Below are 20228 nucleotides of genomic sequence, written 5' to 3' on the forward strand. Positions count from 1 at the left end.
GGGCAGAAAGGAGCCCATTCCAGAGTAGATTTGCTGGCAGGGCATGCTCTGGGCAGTAGAACAGGAACAGGTTGCTCCAAGGGACCCACGCTGGAGGAGCCTGCTCCTGTAGAATTGCACTTTGTGAAAGGGACCAACATTGGAGCAGTCCATAAGAACTGCAGACTGTAGAAAGGACTTGCATTGCAGAGGGAGGAATGTCTCCTGTGGGAGAGACCCCACTCTGGAGTAGGGGTGTTCCTGAGAATGAAGGAGTGGCAGAAGCAATGTGTGATGATCACAACTCCATTCCCCATCTCCCTGCACCACTGAAGTGAAGAACACAGAGAAATAGGAATAAAGTTAAGCCCAGAAAGGGGTGGGGGGCGGGGGGCAAGTCCTTTTAAGTGTTATTTTACTTCTATTCTATTTTGAATTGTTTGATAATAAATTCCATTGATTTCCCCAAGCTGGCTCTTTTTAGCCCATGAGAGTAATCAGTGATTGAGCTCTCCCTGTCCTTATCCCAACCCATGAGCTTTTCACAATATTTTTTTCTCCTGTGTCCAATTGAGGATGGGAATGACAGAGTGGCTTTGCTGGGTACCTGGCACCCAGCCAAGGTCAAACCACCACAACAGCTCAGATATCTGAGGTACTGTACTTACATTCTGACTTGTAATTTAATACATGCTGTTATATCAGCATTAGTGGCTTTTCAGTAAAGTATCAGACAGCATGTCATTTAGAATACTATGATATTTAATGATTCTGGTATACTATAATTATGAGTACATGGTTCTGCATTTTCTGTAGTTTTGGCTCAGCGTAATCCTTAATATTAATGGAATTAATGTTTGTTGTACAGCAATTACTTTAGAAGGAATGCTGAGTTTCTTATTGCCTAGCAGCTACATGGCAATATCATGGAACTAAGGACCTGCATGTTGATTTCCTTTATACCTACCTCTGGCTTTCCTAATGTGTATCTGGCACTGTTGCACCACAGAAAAAACATTAAACAAAACTGACAGGAATCAAGGGGAAAAAAGAAGCAAAAAAAAAAAAAAAAAGATATTGCAGACAAAATGACCTCCTTGTAAGAACTGGATTCTTTTTAGCATCTTCCTCTAATAATGTGTGTCTCAGTTATCTTCTTGGACAGCTTTAATGGTATTGTAAATTGGCATAGTCTTAGAGGGAAAAATTACTCTTTTCTCTATGGCCAGTCAACAGTCTGTACATTAATGCATTATTTTTTGAGACAAGCTCTACTTTCCAATGTCCATTCTCTATTATTTCAAAATCATCAGATAAAAAATACATCCCAAAACATAAAACCTCATTTGTTTAAAAATTTTGAACTGATTCACAGAGGGAAATCAAGACACCTTATAGCAGCAATTATCATTATGATTACACAATCTTCCTGTTTCTCAGTATATTTTTCCCACTTTAACTTTCTACCCTGAAATTCAAACTGCAGCATGCCTTTGGTTGTTAGATCCCACAGTAAATGTGTATTTCACTTCCACTTTGGCCTTTGATAGAGGTGTCTTCCAACAGAATCATGTCATTGCTGATCAATTTAGAGAGACTCATAAGAGCAGACTACAAAAATTTCACAGGATTGGGACCCAGCCTGTAGCACTCACTCCCACAGATGCTGAGAATTCCCACAGGCTTGGCATTTTTCAAAACTAAATATAAAACACATTTTTATTTAGCTTTCCCCTGATAAGGTATTTTCACTGGAAGATATGCATACAGCCTTTCTCTCTACCATAGATGTTTGTGCACGAGCACCTCCTTCCTTCATCCTCTTCAATTAAAAAAATGAAGACATAAAAAAGATTAAAAAAGACAACAACAATGAAAACAAAAAAAGAAACAAACAAAAAAAAAAAAGGAAGCCAGGAAAAAAGCCCATCCAAAAACCAAACCCCACCCCAATTAATTAATCTGTCACATGATAAGAATGGGAGAGAAGAAGAAGAAACAGGATGTCTGCAGTGTCTTCTATTTTTAAATACTCCAGAGGCACTTTGATTCTATGGTGATGAGGCTATATATGTATCTAGATAGTTAATTTCTCAGTCCTCTAAGGGAGTCACTGAAAAATAAATGTTGATATATAATTGACTCATAGACATATTGCCTCTGGCAATATGCTATAGAAATGGCATCATGAGATCGAGGGAAACAGATCACAGATTTTAGTAACTGACACTTCACATTTTGTAAGTTTATTCCTATATATTTCAAATGTTAATTGGGACTATAAATCTTTCTACATTTGAGTGAGGTTGGGCTTTATCTCCTTGACAATAACTTAGTAGTATATTTTAAACTTACAGAATTAAAATTGCTAATATCAGCATGACTTGGAATAGTAAAATTACATGTTAATTGTAAATTCACAATTAAACCCGACACTTGCTCTGACATGTGACTGCATGAACATTGTGGTGGCAAAATGCTAGAAGTGCTTTTTTGACGCTGCATATGTAATTAAGAAAAAATTTCTACCTCCTGTCAGGGTTTTCTGTCTAACTGTACTGTATGTTTTCCATCTCTTTTGTTAATATTATATTTCTGAGGGTGTTTTATTGGTCCAACCAATAACAAACCATAGTCTGAAATTAAGGGGAAAGGAATTGGTTAGTGTGCTTATTGTTGCATGTATAGCATTGAAAATAAAATGGAAAATACTGTAATTTGAAGGCAGAGATTTGGGATGTGTTCAGAGGAGTGATTTGGTGACAATGTCTAGATAGTTAACATTTTTAAGTTTGTCTCCTTGAGGGGTATGGTACCTATCAAGCTGTCTTTCTGACAAGACAGCAGTCTACTCAGATATGAATAGATAACGCATTTAAAAGCAGAGCGGGGGGGTGGCGGGAAGAATCACAGAATAATATAAACCAACAGTTAGTAGAAGGCATAACTTTAAATACAGATGGGTTGTAATGCGTGTCAGGGAGACTTGTACTATTTCAGAATCTTAAGAGGCCATATGTGGGGACAGGTAGTGGGAGGAATGCAAAATTTGTGGGTTTAAAAAATAACAACAGAAAACCTGTGGTGAAGTTCTAAAAAAAGATTATGTTAATTTGTGATTCATTGCCAAATGCAACAAGAGATTCATAGCACCAATTAAATCAAGTGTTCTAATTAAAATATGTTTTTGTTTTAGTCCATGAAAGTTGTGTGAAGTTAGTGACAATGTGATTCTCTGAACTACCTAATAATTTTAAAATTTCAAGGATGAAGAAGAGCATTGAAAATAGGAGAAGGAAGATTTTGTGCTAGTGAAAAATCATTAATAAGTTCAGAGCTGTCTTTGTGATGTGTGTAGTTTTGACCTTGAATGACTCATCAAACTTGTATTTATTTGGTTGATCTCTGTGTCTTTGAGATCAAGGATCCATTATCCTTATATCAAGTTTGTATCCAAGTTTTCAACTAGACCTTGTAGGAGGACCAGTTCTATCCTGTTTCACAAGGTTTTGCTCACGTTCAGTTTAATGTGGATAGTGTTCCAAGGAAGGTTCAGAGTCAAAGAAGCACTTTTAAAGAAGCTCCTGAAAGGAGTGCACCAGGACTCTAAGATGTGCAACATCTCTACGTAAAAATCAATCCGCAATTGTTGACACAACATGATTTCTCTTGCAAGGATTTTTGTGTGAAAGAAGGAAATAAATATTATCAGATTTTCAAATCCCCTGGTGTGTACAGATTTGTGTGGTTTTAAATTCCACATTTGGATTTAGCAGATGAAAAAACCCATACAAAACCCCAAAGAACCCCAAATGAGACTCTTATCCTATCTTTATTCAGAAAGGTCTTCTAAAGTGCAAAACAACTACCCATATATATAAAAAAATCGTTGCATGCAGCACACACTAATAGTACTAGATATTCAGTCACTTTTTCCTCAAAATGCTTATTTATCCCCTGACATAATCCACAAATTCTTTGTAAGTGTCTCCAAATGTATTGAGGAATTTAAATTCTATAAAAAGTTTTACTTGGTTTTACCTGAAGCACATTGGAAATAAACTCTCAAACACTAACCTATTTAATTTCTTTGGCAATTTTTAAAGCAGTGAATTGTAAAGTAGTAGTGAATTGTTTTGCAGATATCATCATTCCAAAATACACTGTAGGACATTCAGATGTCCTAGTGACTCTGGATTAGAGTCACTAATCCAGAAAGCATGGATCCTGCACTCTGAATGTACCTTAGCAGACACATGGTCTTGGCTTATTTCATATACAACAGGATCATGGAGGAGGAGTGCCTAAATTTCATGGATCACAGTAGGATTTCTAAGTTAAGAGTAGTACTACATACAACTAATAAAAAACTCATCAGTCCAATAAAAAAACTCCTCTCAGAAAGCTGTATTATGTCTGCTTCTATTTGGAGATCTTTTGTTACTGACAAAATGAAAAAAAAAAAGTCAGAATTTCCTTGATTTCTTAAGAAGTTTAAATAAATTATTTAAGCAACTAAAATATAGACATATAAAGTATTATATTTCATCTATTATTTGTAAATAATACAGTAAATTCAATACCATGAGTAACACAGTAAATTGTAAGCCCATCCTAATTGTAGGGGAAAAATAAAAAGCATGTATTCTTTAAACTTGCAGTGTAAGAACAATTTAAATAGATAAATAGTATTTAAGCTTTTTATATCATACCTAAAATGTTCTTACTACAATATAAGGAATAATGAAAATTAACAGATGAGGTTTCAGTTTTATTTGGTTTGTTTTGCCTTTTTCTTCCTTTTTTTTATGATTAAAGAAAAAACAAGTTTTAGTTAGAAATATTAATAGCAGATAAATTTTCTGAAACACCTCTTCAGACACTCAAACAACCAAGCTGGGGGAAAGAGACAGAAGATGAAAGATGATCAGGGTAATAACTGACACTAATTTTATTTATAGTGTTCTATTCGCCTCTTTACTCAATCCCTATTGGATGATCTGAGGAGCTTGACATCATAATTAGCCAACTGGAGATACAGCTGAAAATATATATTAAGTGCATACACAAACAATGGCATTCCTGGTGCCTGGAGAGGGACAGTAGTGGTAGTGAAATACCTGGTCTGCTTTGCTCCTATCCACCAAAAACCTGCACCCTCTTTTGAGTTTATGAGCCCACTAAGAGCCCAGGAGGGTGACTACCCACACTCCTAAGCACACAGACAAGCAAGCAAAAGCCCAAAATGTGGCATAATATTAGAAATAAGCTCAGAGTTCTAATACCTGGAAGACAGAATAACAAAGTCTTGCAGATTAATGAAGATTGTTATGAGTGGTGAATGGTTCTGACATAGGGAGATCTCAGCAGAGGCAGGTGGAGAGGCTGGCAGGTCCCCAAGAGATAGGAAATTATGGTTCCTCCTGAAAAGAAGAGCTTTCATTTTTTTCATTAATGGAGTAGAACTCTATTTTTTTTTTTATCAGGTTAAAAAAAAAGGATATGTAGGAAGTGAGGGGTCAAAATGTCTGTGGTACTTGTTTGGCTGGCAGGAGCACCAAAAGCCTGCAGGAAAATATCTTGTGTTTGAAGTATAATAAGCAAATTACTCTAGGTATGTACTCCCAGATTTCAGATAGCATCATCAGCACAACATCTGACAGCTCTGTAGCAAGAAGAAAATTCCCTGGGTGTCAACAGGTCCATAGAACTCAATGTGAGGCCACACTTTTAAGGAAAACTGCATATTACAAGGTCTTGTTAATTTTTATATTCTTAGTGTATATTTAAGGCGTATGATTAACTTATTTTCTGTTGCCGAGACTTTTCTGTTCACATTGCTTTTCTAATCATATGCTGCTAGCTTTCAGAGGGCCCAACAACACTCCAGCTGCTCTATAAATGGAAAGTCACTGCCTTAGGAGAACATGTTTTTATGACAAAAAAAAATATCCCTTTTTACTTCTGGCGGTTTTACAGAACAACACCTGAGAGAAAATGGTATGAAATAGCATTGGATTGGTGCATCACAAGTGGAGTACATGGTAAGATGCTAGGTGTGCTGCACACATGCACAGTCCTGCTGATTTTCAGTAGGATATATCTCTAAGAATAAATGTTCAGCAACACTGAGAAAACACCCTAGTCATCTGTTTCAATGAAGCTGTGATAGCATAAACTGGAGGAGATTGCCACATTCTAGTGAGATTGCAATTTGGGCTGCTGAGCTTTCATTGCCAAAGGGATGTTTGGGAAGCAATGAGCTTATCTTTACTTTTAAGTGTAAATTGACAGATAGGAATAGAGAGTTCTCCCCTCTCTCAAACCAGTTTGAGATCAAGATTTTAAAGTCATTCTACACAGAAGAACTGAATGCTGACACACAGGAACCTTTACTGTTGGGTGGTTTGTGTGAAGATTCTTCTCTGAATGTGGCTACAAAAGCAATCAGATCTTTCTTTTTTTGAAGCACCCCAAGAAGGTTTTTTACCTAGTGGATTTAAGATTAACCATTAATCATTTAAGATTAGGCTCCTGTTCATTTATAACTTATTAAGCAAACAGCAGAGTCTGAAAAGTTCTCAAGTTCTACTATAGTTAGAGCACCCTTGGAAGTTTAAGACCAAAAAAGGTGTGAGGATGGTCTTAAGGACCTACTCTTTCTGAGTAAAAGGACAGTGAAGGGGATAATATCTCTCGTAGCAATAAGAAATATATTAAAAAAAGGTCCAAATCCTCCTATGAAATTGTGACCATGTAAGAAATGGTTTGCAGAAGTAGCATCTACATATGTTGTTTTTTCCCTCCTAGAAAGTGCAAAAACTGCTTCACTCTGATGTATTGTGAATGTGAATGAAATATTAGAATTTCTATGAGGAGACTATAAAATAAAAATGACGACCTTTTTTTTAAGTATAACATAAAGTGAATTTTCAAACAGTGAACTATTTGTATGCTTTTTTTTTTTTTGTCTGAATGTTTAAAATATTAGTTTAGGCTAAGAGTATAGGGTTGGGTTTTAAAGTTTTGGAGGTTTTTTAATCTATTTTGGCAGATTTTTGTCTCTAAAATATGCAGAATTTTTAAAAATTAAAAATTTAAAAATGTAATTTTTTTGGCACTTTATAGGTATTTTATTATTATCCTAACAAATTTGATTAACACAAAAACATAACTACTTTTGCATGAGAATTCATTAACTTTTTTTCATTACTCCAGAACAAAATACCACTGCAGCATAGGCATTTTCATATGTTTGTGTTCTGAACAATTTTGTTTTTCTATGTAAATAATTTGTCTTCCAGTAATTTAAGATTTTTTAAAAAAGCTTATATATTTCAACAACAGTATTAAAGGTAATACTAAATTTAATTGCAAAATCATTTGAAAAAATACATTCATATTATTTATGCGGATTAAAAACCCATGTAGCATAGAGGAAATATTCTCTTTTTCTTTCTAGTGAATACTTAAATATGATTCTATAGGCCTGTTTGAATTTTTAATTCCTTTGGCTCATGTGTTTTTTATTATCAGAGTTAAGTAAAAAAGTAAATGTGTTTCTGTTGTGGTTTAAGAGTGGTTCTTTATAATTAAGTTCTTCCACTGAGACTTTCCACACTGTCTGTCCCTGAAGTGGTTTGGAGAGCAGAACTGGAGACACAAAAGGCAAGGATCATGGCTTGAGGTAAGAACTGTTTACTGGAAGCAGCAATGAGATAGCAAAACGAACAGTAACAGCAACAGCAGCAATACCAGTGACAGAGGGTACGAGTAAAGAAATGCTACTGCTCCCATGGAAATGCTAATGCTACTGCTACCCTGGAAAATCCTGGCAGAAAATTCCTGGCCAGCTCGGAACCAGAATCACCCATGTTCTTCCTCTGGGTTGGAACTGGGGCCACCCCAGCACTCTACTGGCCGCACTACTCAAGCATGAAGGAATCCTTTCTCCCTGAAGGAGACTTCCTTTCCCCTGTCCCCCAAAATTATGTGAGGTTGAATAGAATAACCTCTGTGTTCTAGTCATGCCCATTCCCAGCTACCACAAAAACTAACCCAGTCATGGCTGGAACCAGGACAGTTTCTGCGTTCCTGCTTTCCTCCTTTTCTTCTGCTTAACATCAAATATTTGGTTTAAGTGAAGGATAAGGTAGTATGGTTGGGCTCAGCCATGGCAAAGACTAGGTTACTCTGGGGTTTTCCCAGGAAGCTGCCCTCTGTCATTTCCTTCAGGTCCCTGACAAAAATTTTTTTTCAATTTTGGTCCGAGAAATACCCTTGAATCATTCACTTTGTTAGCAGTTTCCAGTGCGGCCCATTATTCACAATTCTCTGAGCAAAACAAACTGAATCTATTAGTTTTCCAGTGACCAGAGTCAGCTACTTCTTGTATTCTCTTTTTTGTTTTTGCCCACTGCAACCCTGCTATGATTTTTGGTTAGTCAAATTTATCTGTTAACGCTGTTAATCTGTTATCTCAATATGGACTTTTCTATCATTAGAGTAGCCAGTTTTCCTGACCTCTTTTGCACTCCCTGTCACATCCTATGTCACTTTCCTAATTAAGTTGAAATTTCCTCTAAAGTAGATTTGATCCTAGAGCCGTTTTCTCCGGAACTGGAACTTGAATGCCACTACTACATCCAAGAAAGCTACTGATTGTCAGACATTCATCCACTCTTCTGTATTAGTAGAGTTAACTGTGAGCAGATCCAGCTGTGCACTGCTGTTGGTTGGACCATCTACTACCTATATCAGCCTCCAGAAATCTTTTTGAAAGCTTAAAAGCTTGTTCTTTTAGTAGATAGTTTCACTTGTACTCTCCTCACATGTAAACTTACAATCAGGCTAAAGAGTGTCCAAAAAAAGGAGATACAGTCAAGCACTCATTCATTTTTCATTATTTGTGATTGGTGAATATATTAAAAACCCAAAACAAAACAAACCCTTTGTATAGAAAAGACGAGTTTAATCGAGCTTGTAAATGTAATTTAATGTCTCCAATACACAAAGCTTCAAGCAGCTAATTATGGTGTTTTAAGGACCAGATGGATTACTTTTAACCCCCCTCTAACGTTTCTGCAGCTTAAACGCTTCACAGAATCAAAGCTGCTTCTTTAGACTCAACTTTGAAATTAAGATCAGTGAACACTTAGTGCTCCCATGTTGTCATCCTTGTGTCCAGCTGCATGCTCTCCACTGTGAGAGCAGAGATCATGAAAATGAAAAAAAAGCTGACAGCAAAGACAGATGTTCTTAATAAAAGTTAGACAGTTTTCAAGAAGCCGTTTCAAGCATAAATAAGAGGATGGAAGTTATATGTAATGGGATTTTGCAAGCTGATTTGAGAGCCAAAATGATGGGAGATATATTAGCCCAAGATGCCATGGTGACTATTGATATACAGAGCTAAATCCTTTCAATGCCAAATGAACAGAAAGGTGAATATGAGTAAGGTGAATGAAGTTACTGGCATTTGAGAATGCCCAGAATACAGTGATATCAAACTTCCTGAAATTAATAGAGTAACAACATTTGGCAAATATTTTACCTTGGATGTTTCGTACTGTTCAACCAGTAGCTGATTCACTTAGCAACCTAAAGCTGAGAAGTCAGTGTAAGAATACACACTCTCCCTCATTCTTTCCCTCTACAAGGATCCAGAGGTAAATTAGCTTGTTAATCAACAGCTGACAAGTGTCAGTGAGCAAAGGATGAAACATCCTGAAAGAGCAGAACACGTGAATCCAAAATACATTAATTCTATTCCTGAATTAGGCTGGCTTACTTTTGTAAAAATGAAGAGTATGCTCAGATTCATATGGTTTGTGTTAGCTACAAAGCAACGCCATGGTAATTATTTTACTTCCCTTAACCATTTTTTGGGGGGACTAATAGTTTCTTTATGGACTGAAACTGAAAATTCACCTTCTCTGAATGGTAAATCCACTATATTCTGTATGTTGTTGTGAACTGCAAAAAACTTCAGTTTTGTAATGATCATCATTTCCTTACTTTGAGTTGCTATAATAAATTATAATGTTTACATACTCTGTGACTGCATGCAGACAATATCAGAGGTTATATTTTTCTTTTCACTTTAGTTGGGCTGGAATGCACAGATGCCATGGGCCTATTAATCCCAGTGCCAGCCTGAGAAGGGCAAAGAGTCTTGTCCTGGCCATACTGAATGGGGATCACTTCTCTGGGTCTGTGCCAAGTGTTCTGATGCTTAACTGAAGCAATAAGAAGAGCCAGAGCTGAAGTTTTTAATGGCAGTCTAAATAAAGGATCATAACCAAATAAGGCATTCGTTATTACATAGGCTATCAAAATAAACAGCTCCGTGGTCACCCCACCTTTAGGGCTATGTTAGGAATACTTAGGACCCAGCACCCAGAATTCTACAATACTAGATTAAACTTCTTTCACACTGTAAACTTTTCAAAAATTAAATTTATTTTATTAACTTTAGTTAACTGGAACTGGAAGGGTTTTATTGATTTTTTTTTGTAATTGAACAAGCTGGTAATTAAGCAGACTAGAGAATCTGGTTTCTTTTATGCAGACATTTTACTGTACTTCAGTTTCATGGTGGAGTTAAAAGAAAAAGTTTCTTCTGTTACTACTCTGATCACTGAAGGTCAGACTATGATATTGGGAGAACTCATCTAGAAATACTCATGGGTCTGATTCTGAGTTTATAAAGCCATTGTACATCTGGTCTAACGTTAAGGAAACTAGTCACACAAAACTTTATTTAGGGATTTAACAGACAAAAGCAACCTTTTTTTTAATCATACATTAACATTTAAGAGTTAAAAATAATAGCTTACAATTTGGTGGTTTACTTCTATACTAATAGTTTTCCTGTGTGAGTGAATTTTGCTATGGAGCCTACTACCCTCCTCTATCATCAGAGTATTGAAACGTACACTGACTTGGTTCTTTCTCAAGCAATATAATAAGATATATTTAAGTGTTGTAATCTGTCAGAACATGAAAAACATTGTGTATCTTTGCAATTTATGGTTCTAATCAAATTTCTTAAGTTAAGGGTTATTTGTCTTCTTGCACTGTCTCCTTATGGTTATTGTTTTTGGCATGGTACAAACATTTGTAGGAGACATTCTAAATAGGTAAGACAGAATGAGAGAGTGTGTACTGGAAAGATTTTTCCAGTGACAAATGCAAGTAGAACTTCAGAGAAAGTGAGAGGAAAAATGCTTTTATTTCCCATTAAGCCACTCAACCTCTATTTGGTTTCACTTTACTTTTTATACTCAGAATTTTTGTTACAGAAAAATCAAATTATCTGTGACTCACTTGGAATCTGACAGAGTACTTTGGAATTTCTAGGCAGTACACTGTACTAAATACAATAGTGAAAAGACAATACCATAGTATTATCTCTTGGTTTATCAAAGTTACTTGAAATATTCAAGCAATCTTATAACAATAATACTAGATTTATTTATTATGTTATGATATATCTGGCAGAAAATAGACTCTATCTGACCTTTTGTGTGTGACTTTAGATGAAATGAAGAAGAATTAAATGCTGTGTTAATATTATGTAAGAATGATAAAATATGTGAGACCCGGACATGGCCTAGGTACCCGTTCCTCATGGTATACCCAGTGCTTCACATGGAAAAGAGGAAGGGTTCCCTGTTAACAGAAGTTAAAATTCCAACTTTTTCTACCTTAGCAGTTAGCATTTCCAACTTATAGCTTGAGAAGTATTTCACTCTAAGTAATCAAGTAAAAAAAAAATTGCAGTGGGTGGATGAGTTATTTCCTGATAGGGAATTTTACCTCTTGGAAGAGTATCAGTGTTTCTTTGAGAATACACTTACAGAGAGAATTGTTATTAGGAAATTTTATTGTGGAACTTTGTCCAGAAATGTAGGCATTTTCATCTGCTGAAATGCTTAATGAATTTAAACTTTAAAAAGTTTTAAAAATATTTTTTCTTTGGCACATCATTATAGTATTTTTCCTATAAAACTTTGAAGACACTCTGTTGAGTATGCAAAGTCTGCATCACATCTTAAAATATTGCTTTCTCTGGCAGTATTTTCCCAACAGCAGTGACACTTCAGATTTAATTTTCTTCATCCATAGGCTTTAATGTTGGTTCACCATCATTATGCTTGCCAACACCAGTACTGGCACTGTATAGCTGTGTGAAACTGTATCACTTACCTAATGTCATAGAAAATTGCTGAAAATACTGATCATTCAGACCCAGGCTGTACAATTTCTCTCATCTATCCTCTCTACAATGAAGTTTCACTTTCACCAAAATATTCCTTCACTGCTGATAGATCTCGTACTGCAAATCATAGATTCTAGACTGCTGAATCATGAAAATAGGTTTGCAGAAAGGTGATGTCCATAAGTAAGGAATGGCTGTTAGATTAACCTGTGGGTACATCCACTATTTTTCCCCCTACTCTTTTTCTTTCTTTTTCTTTCTTCCTCTGATCTTTTCCTATCTTTTGCATCTCACAGTTCTTGGTCCTTTTAAAAAATATGCATTATATTTGTCAATTGTTTTTGCTAGTAATTTTATTGATGATCCAGATTTAGAAGAAACATGAGACAACTCCTGCTTGTAGTTAGCTTCCTACAAATCCATGAAACAATACATAAAGAATTTTGTTCAGTTTTTATGTATGAGTTTATGGAAATGTCATTGAGTTTCTTTGATATTTTAGTTACGCTAGGGAAGTAGAGGTATTGTTGCTGACCAAACCTTCTTGGCACCTCAGTGCATTAACTTCTCCACATCTGGAGGGGTGACTCCAAGAACTCTTGAACTTTTGCATGATTTTTCCCATTGCATTCTCTTTTCCATGAAGAGTTTATATTCTATAGATTTACATGGAAAAGGTATTGAAAATATTGGTAATTGTAAGTCTTGGGTTTCAGTGAAAACTGAAGATTTCTAAATAATGTACAGGTACCACCTGAAGTATGTTACAATTTAAGAATAGTGTCTGATCTGCAGATATGCATGTATTTCTGCAGTGAAAGCAGAAAAGGTATAACTAGACTAGAGCATAATAAACAGTCATGCCTCCAATTATAGGTTCCAGAGGTAATAGAAAACACCAGAATGAGGCTAAATCTTAATTTAGATAGGCTATTGAAACCTAATTGGACCTTAGAAAAAGAAAAAGAGAATAAATTAATTTTTCACCGAAACCTGAATTAAACAGAATAAGCATTCCTCTTTAGCAGACATTATGAAATGCTTTTGGCAAACAACATTTCTTTATTTCACTGAAGACATTATTCCTCAACTAATTTTTATTAATAAGCATTTTAAAAGCTGTATACAGAACATTTTTACTTGTGTAGGTTTGAAAGAACATAGACCAAGAACATAAAACTTTTGTTTTTAATTCATGGAGAAATTCTAGAAATACCCATCAAACTGTTAATTAAAAGGTAAAATAATTAGAAATATAACCAAAGAAAGAAGAAGATATTTTTTGGCTTATGAAGGCATGATTTGAAGTATAAATCATTAGCATGTATTACATTAGGCCACAAATTAAATATTACATGCTTACTTGACACACACTTCAGTAGGGACATAACCAAATACCTCTTTCTTTCTTTAAACCATTGGTATAATAGAAATGGAGGGTATTATTAAAAGACCATAAACAGAATTTTTATTTTTTATCATGAGGTACATCATTATTTGCCTTAAGGAATTCTGCCTCCAGTCATCTTTTTTACAAAAATGCATCTCCTCCTTCTCTCATCATCATATTTTTACTTTTATTTTAACACTTCACTTCTTTTTAGTTAAGGATAGAAAACATATGCTCAAGACATATCTTGTAGGAATTAGTGAAGAAGAGAGGCTTCAAGGTGAGAACTACATTGTTTTTTTTTTCCCTTTCATCTCAGAAATCTTAAGTTACCTTCAGACTGTATTCCAACTGTATAAGAAACTCAACCAAAATATCAGTAGGTGGATTAATGAAACACTTGTCAAGCTCTTCCCAGGATGTCTGCTTAAGAACAGAGATGAGGTTACTCATTTGGAGACCAATCCTGTCCTCACTAAATTAAATGACAAAATCTTGCTTTGTCTTCAGTACTGCAGATCAGAATCTAAACCCATAATAGACTAAAATCTGATTAAACTTCAGTGCATGTTTTAATGCAGTCTGAAATCCCTGGTATATTTCAAGGCTTACATGAGCTTTGGTACTGATATACTGCTCCAACCTGTGGCCTGGTCAGATGGTCTTTCAAATCTACCATTGTTTTTGGAAAGGAAATATAATAATACAAACATATGTTGATGTTGGTTACATAATTCTTCATGTTTATTCTAAGGTTGATCACTAACACTTAGAAATCTACTTAGACGCAAAGGCATTAAGCTGGTTTTCCCTTTTTTTGAATCCTTGGTTAAAATTAGGCAGGTGCCTAGCCAGGGGTAAGCATGTTCCATAGAACTGACCTGAGGTTTTGTTCTTAGGTGGATTATTGTTACTGTACAGAAATAACAAATGAGGAATTCAGACCTAGGTGCCTAAATAGAGTTTTACAAAGAAGGGGCACAATAACTTGAGACTGCCAGATCCAAGTGCTCTGACTCAGGCTCTATAGTTTAAATTATCAAGGTTTCCATCTAATGCTATTAAAAATAAATGCAATTTTTTTTGTGCAGTGTGAAACTGTTAACATATAAAAGGTTAGGAATAATTATGAAATAACACAGCACTCAGTCATACAGGAAAGAATATATTCTTCATAATGAGAATATATAGACCCATTTAGTTGCTTGATCAAAAAAAAAGGACAGTTAAGAGCATACCATATGACATTTTAGGTTCAGCATTTTAGTTTCCTTTTTAAACATTTTAAACAAAAAATATTATCAAATACAGGTACAATTACCAAATAATTTTAAAGTAAATGTAAAGTAATTAAATTAAACTAAATATATTTAGAGTTATGGTGGTTCTTCTACAACTGAACATAGTTAATATACAAATATAACTGTCCTGAAATAAAATTTTGGTTTTTTCCTCATTAACATCTTCTGTCATGCTTCCTGAGCAGCAGTAGTTCCCAGGAAAAGTTCCCATTATTACCCATGGGGTGTTAGGCTCATGGGCGCATAACTAGCCTTTTTTTAATGCAGAAAAACTTCATTTCAACAACCCGACAATGAAAGATTATATCAGCAAATACATTCTTAGGAACCTCGCAATCAAGTGGTAAGAATCACCTCCTTAAAGATAAAATTTTCTTATTTTGTAAGAAAGCTAATTCACACACACACACTCATATATATATATATATATATATATATATATATATATATATATATATAAAACCACAAATCTTTCTTAATTTCACTCATCATATGCACATTTGGAATATGTGTACCATTCAGACACAGACTTTGAACAATGGGTGGTTTTGTTTTATGAGAAAAAAACACATAATCTTTTCCAGTTCCCCCTTAAAACATGGATATTGTGAAAGTATATTAACACCAACAACTTTTAACGTCTTGATAGAATGTTTTATTTGTTTCTTAGAATAAAATATTTAGCTCTGACCAGTATGAGCAAGGAAAAAACAGCTGTGAAGAACTTGTATTGAAAAACCTTTGTCACACAAATTAATCACGTGAGGATACCAGGTTTTCAGAGCTACTTGCAGGCACCTGGTCTTTGCAGGAATGGTCCTTTTTGCCTTCCAGGTGTTTACAAATTGCTGAGTCATCTTCTCAGTTTCCTGCAGCAGAGGTTAGACTGTCCCAGAAAAAATGATTAAGAGCAGTTTCACAAAGTGCTTCTTGCTATGTATTTTCCTGTGTATCTCCTATTCCTCTTATCTCGTAACTTTTATTTTGGGATGGGACAATTCAACCTCTTTCTGTTCATTGTGGTTATAAATATGCTACATGTCATAATGTCTACTGCTTTTCTTTAGAGATTATAGCTCACAAAAAGCAAAAAGGTCTGAGGATTGAAGTTGGTTGAAAAAAAGAAGCATGTGTCCCCACAGGCACCAAAAGGTGGAAGTAAAATACAACAGTATTTTACATCTTTAAACTGTGAGCTTTCCATTTCCTTTTGCTCAAACTTCATTATCATTTTTCTTATATGGCCAACCTCAACCATAGTTTTCATGCATGGCTTCCAAAAATGAAATAGATTATGCCCCAAAAGAAGTGCTGTTGATGTACAAAACTGAATATTTACTAATACAACTAAATTCTAAAAAGAAAAGCAGATATACAAACCACCTTTCCTACTAGTTGGGTATAGTGCAGCACTGTCTCTGTTAAATGTCAGTTATTTCAGATAGCAGAGGTCATAAATTCTGGCAGACACTGCATCTTGGACATTTTCTTAATTCTGATACACATTAACTTCTACATTAATATTTGGAACATTTAATTTCTATTTCTAGTTTATTTCTATGTGATTTTGCCTTCCCATGATTTTGCCTTCCCAAGTTGCTCTTGTAACCAACTATGCAAGACTTTTTAATATTAAATTCACATCTGCCTTTCACAAAGTTTGAAAACATAGTGTAATGCTCAGGATGCAGAATGGGTGGTTGATTTGGACTTCACTGTTAATTATCATGAAGCAACCTCTTTAAGATAGGATACTGAACAAAACTTTGGTACTCATGAAATATAATATATACCACTTTATTACTCCTGGAAGAAATGTGCAGTGAAATGCAGGAATAAGATATAGTAAATCAGAAAAATGTAAATAAGGGGGGAAAAAGGGAAAGATTGAAAGGAACATAAGAATGGAAGATGTATAATTCCGTATTGATACGGAGTGTAAAGATCTTAGAATCCCTAAAATTCTACTGTGTTTAGCAGTGTTTTACTGTATAGATAAAATCAGTTCTAAAATAATTAGCAATACCATATTTAATTGCAAATTAAAGTACTACTCACAAGTGATCTACTAAAGGGTAAAACACCACTGGGAGGAAGAACGTGAAGGGAAATGTTTTTCTATTCTTCTTTTATTGTTCTTCCCACCCCTCCCCCCAAACTCTGAACCTTCATGCTTCAAACTAGGTCAAATTGAGTTGAAGTGAAGCTTAGAGAAAAGCCGGCAACAGTCTGCACCAGGTGCTCTTCGTCGCCTACACTCTTTTAAGGGTAGCTCTCTAGTTTGCGCAGGATGTACCTCGGAGATGAAATCATATCCGCAGGAGGATGGCGCACCCTCTGCCACCTCTAGGACGGGAAAGAGCCTCCTCTGGCCCTTCCTCGGGCTGTGTGTGGACTGCTCCGCCTGACCTGCTGCCGTGCGGTGACCGTGTGGCGAGCCCCGCCCGCCCCGCCCAGCGCCGCGCCCCGGCAGGGATGCTGCACCCCGCGGCCCTCCCTGGAGGCTGCGCTCAGCTTTGGGAGAGGCTTGGGCCCGTGCTGCGCCGCTCCTCAGGCTTAACCTGGTGCCACAGCACGAGGAAGTGCTTACGGCTCAGCATCAGTGGAGTAGCAGAGGACCAGCAAGATAGAACTGCACACCTAAGTGTTGGGAAACGCCTATCACGGAAAGAAATCACCTTGATCCAGAAAATCCCCGGAGGAGGGGGAAAGGGTTTCTCAAACCCCAGAAATCAATAGGAGGTAGCCGGCATACTGAACAAAGTTTAACTTTAATCCAGGTGAAGTGAAAATTAAAAAGCAACCAACCAACAAAAAACCAACCCAAACCCAAAATCACTAAAATACCCCCCAATCAAACTGCCTAGTACACAAAGATACCACCACAACAAAATCCTTTAAAAAAAAAATCATATAAGATTTAAGGTCTGTGAAAAACATTTGTGCATTGTTGTGGGGAGGCAAATGTTTGAAAATATTCCTCTTGGAAGGCGGTGTTGACCGGAGATAGAAATACCTTTGTAAATTAAATCTCGATGGGATCTATTTCTGGAAAAATCTTAATTAAAAATAGCGCAAACACAAAACTGTATTCTTAACTAAAACGAAAATCCCCTCCCCCCACCCCGTCTGTTCTCAGACCGTGTAGTGTTATCAGTGGAACTGGAAACCTTACAGCAATCACCCCAGCATTCTGCTGTGAAGAAGCGGGAACGGAGAGGGGGGGCAAGGGGGAGAGGAGCGCGGGGAGGCGGCACCAAGGGGTCTCATTGCTGGGAGATACTTTGAGGGCGAAGTAAAAGTGCCCCCTCGGGAGCAGCGCTCCGCTTCTGTCGCCACCGCCGTCTCAGATGCTACAGTATCAGGCGGAGAAGAAAAGAAAGGAATTTGGAGTTGATGTACAAGCCGGAGCAGCAGTAAAAAGATATAAGATATCGACACGCTCAGCTGCATCTTGTTAAAAGCTTCCTGCGGGTTGGCAGAATGAAATCTTTATTTAAAATACACAAACTACCGTCAGGGGAGGAACGGAAGGGAAAACACTAAAAGGGCCAAACGCAGAGTTTAACCCACCGGTATAAGCAAAAGAGGAGAAGAGATGAGATTGGTTTGGGGCGAACGGAAGAGAGGGGGAGGGTGCCCTCCTTGCAGCCCAGCCACAGAAGCCACCTGGGGACTCGGTGTCTCCACTCAGCTTTGGAGACTTTCTCTTTGATGGTGATAATGATAGTTGCTCTGGTACGGGAAAGAGACTTACGAATACCAGAAGCAGAATGTGTGCTCACAATTGGGTGTGAATGATAGGAAAACGTGCCTCGCCACCACATCCACAGCAGCTCTCTCTTAAGTAGTGGTAACATTATTTTATTATCGCCAGCCGGTGGCTTTAAAGGTGCATTATTTTAATGCATTATTAATTGTTTTCTCAGGGCGAGAGGAAGGTGGAGATTTGGCTTATTATTATTAATAGCGAGGAGCTCGCTCCTGTCGTACACGCCGGGGAGCGCGGTGGGAGGAGGCAGCGCCGGGAGAGGCGGGTGGCGGAGCGCTCCCCTGTCCCTGCGCGGCTGCGGCGCGAACACGCGAGGCTCGGCGCAGCCCCCGCCGCACCCTCACGGTCCCTCAGCCCAGCCCCTCGCCCTCCGCCGGGCGGAAAGTTCCGGGGGCAGCGGCCGGCGCGGCACCTCGCGGCCGGCACCTGCCCATCCCCAGTTCCGCGGGGGCGGCGTGGCTCCGCGGCCGCCAAAGTTGCGGCGTGGCCGGGGGGCTGCCGCCGCTGCCGGCCATCAAGTGGCTCGTTAAGGAAATGCAGGTGAGCGGGCTGAGCGGCGGCGGGGGCTGCGCGGGGCCCCGCAGGGAGCGCGCCCCCCGCCCCGGCCCTCGCAGCCCCTCCGGGCCGCTCGCCGGCCGCCTGCAGACGGCAGTGCTCGCACCGAGAGCCGGCGGCCGCCGCACCCGCGGCGAGAGCCGCTCCAGCGCCCCCCGCCCCGCACACACACACAACACACACACGCACACCCCCCACCCCTCCTCCCCACCCCTCGCTCGCTCCCTCTCTCCTCCCTCTCGTCGCTCTTTTCCTCCCTCCCTCTCTCTCTGCCGGCCTCATCGGAGAGAGTTGCAGGTACCTTACCTCTCACCTCCCCGCCACCCCCCCACAGCCCCCCTCCCCCCGCAAATTTTAAGGCGCAGGAGCTCCGGGAAGCCTTTATATTTGTTTATTTATTTATTTATTTATGCATTTTAAATCACTATAAAAAAAATCTTTGGAAGAATGACTTGTCGGTGTCAGCTCTGAAAACAGGGTTACCCCCCAGGAGCTAGCGGCACCGGAGCTGGATCCCATCAAAACAGAACTGCCTGATGGGGCATGTGCTTCTCTCTCTTTGCAGTTCCTTCTGGGCCTGTGTGGACTAGGGGCACAACGCCGCGCCTGACTGGCAGGAGGGGAAAGCGGAGACTCCTTCAGGTTTCCAAAGAGGTCCGAGTGGACAGCATTAGTAAGTAAATTCTCTGTGCTTGCTTACTGTCCCTATGTTCTCGGGCTTGTCCAGACCTTATCTTAGCGTTCACACACATACATATGCAGACACATACACACACACACACACACACACACACCCCCACCATACACACACACACACACACACACACACATCTTTATATATGTGTAGATACATGTGTATATATTTGTGCATGCATTTCTGTTCTCAGGTTACTGTTCTGGTCAGAGAGAAACTTGACCGTGGTAACTTGTAACTGTTTTTAGTGGGAAGGTGCATTAAGTGGTTTGCTGTTTTTTTATGAGTGAAGAAAATTGAAGGTGAATACTTGT

Source organism: Haemorhous mexicanus, chromosome Z (genome assembly GCF_027477595.1).
Source record: "Haemorhous mexicanus isolate bHaeMex1 chromosome Z, bHaeMex1.pri, whole genome shotgun sequence".
Taxonomy (NCBI): domain Eukaryota; kingdom Metazoa; phylum Chordata; class Aves; order Passeriformes; family Fringillidae; genus Haemorhous; species Haemorhous mexicanus.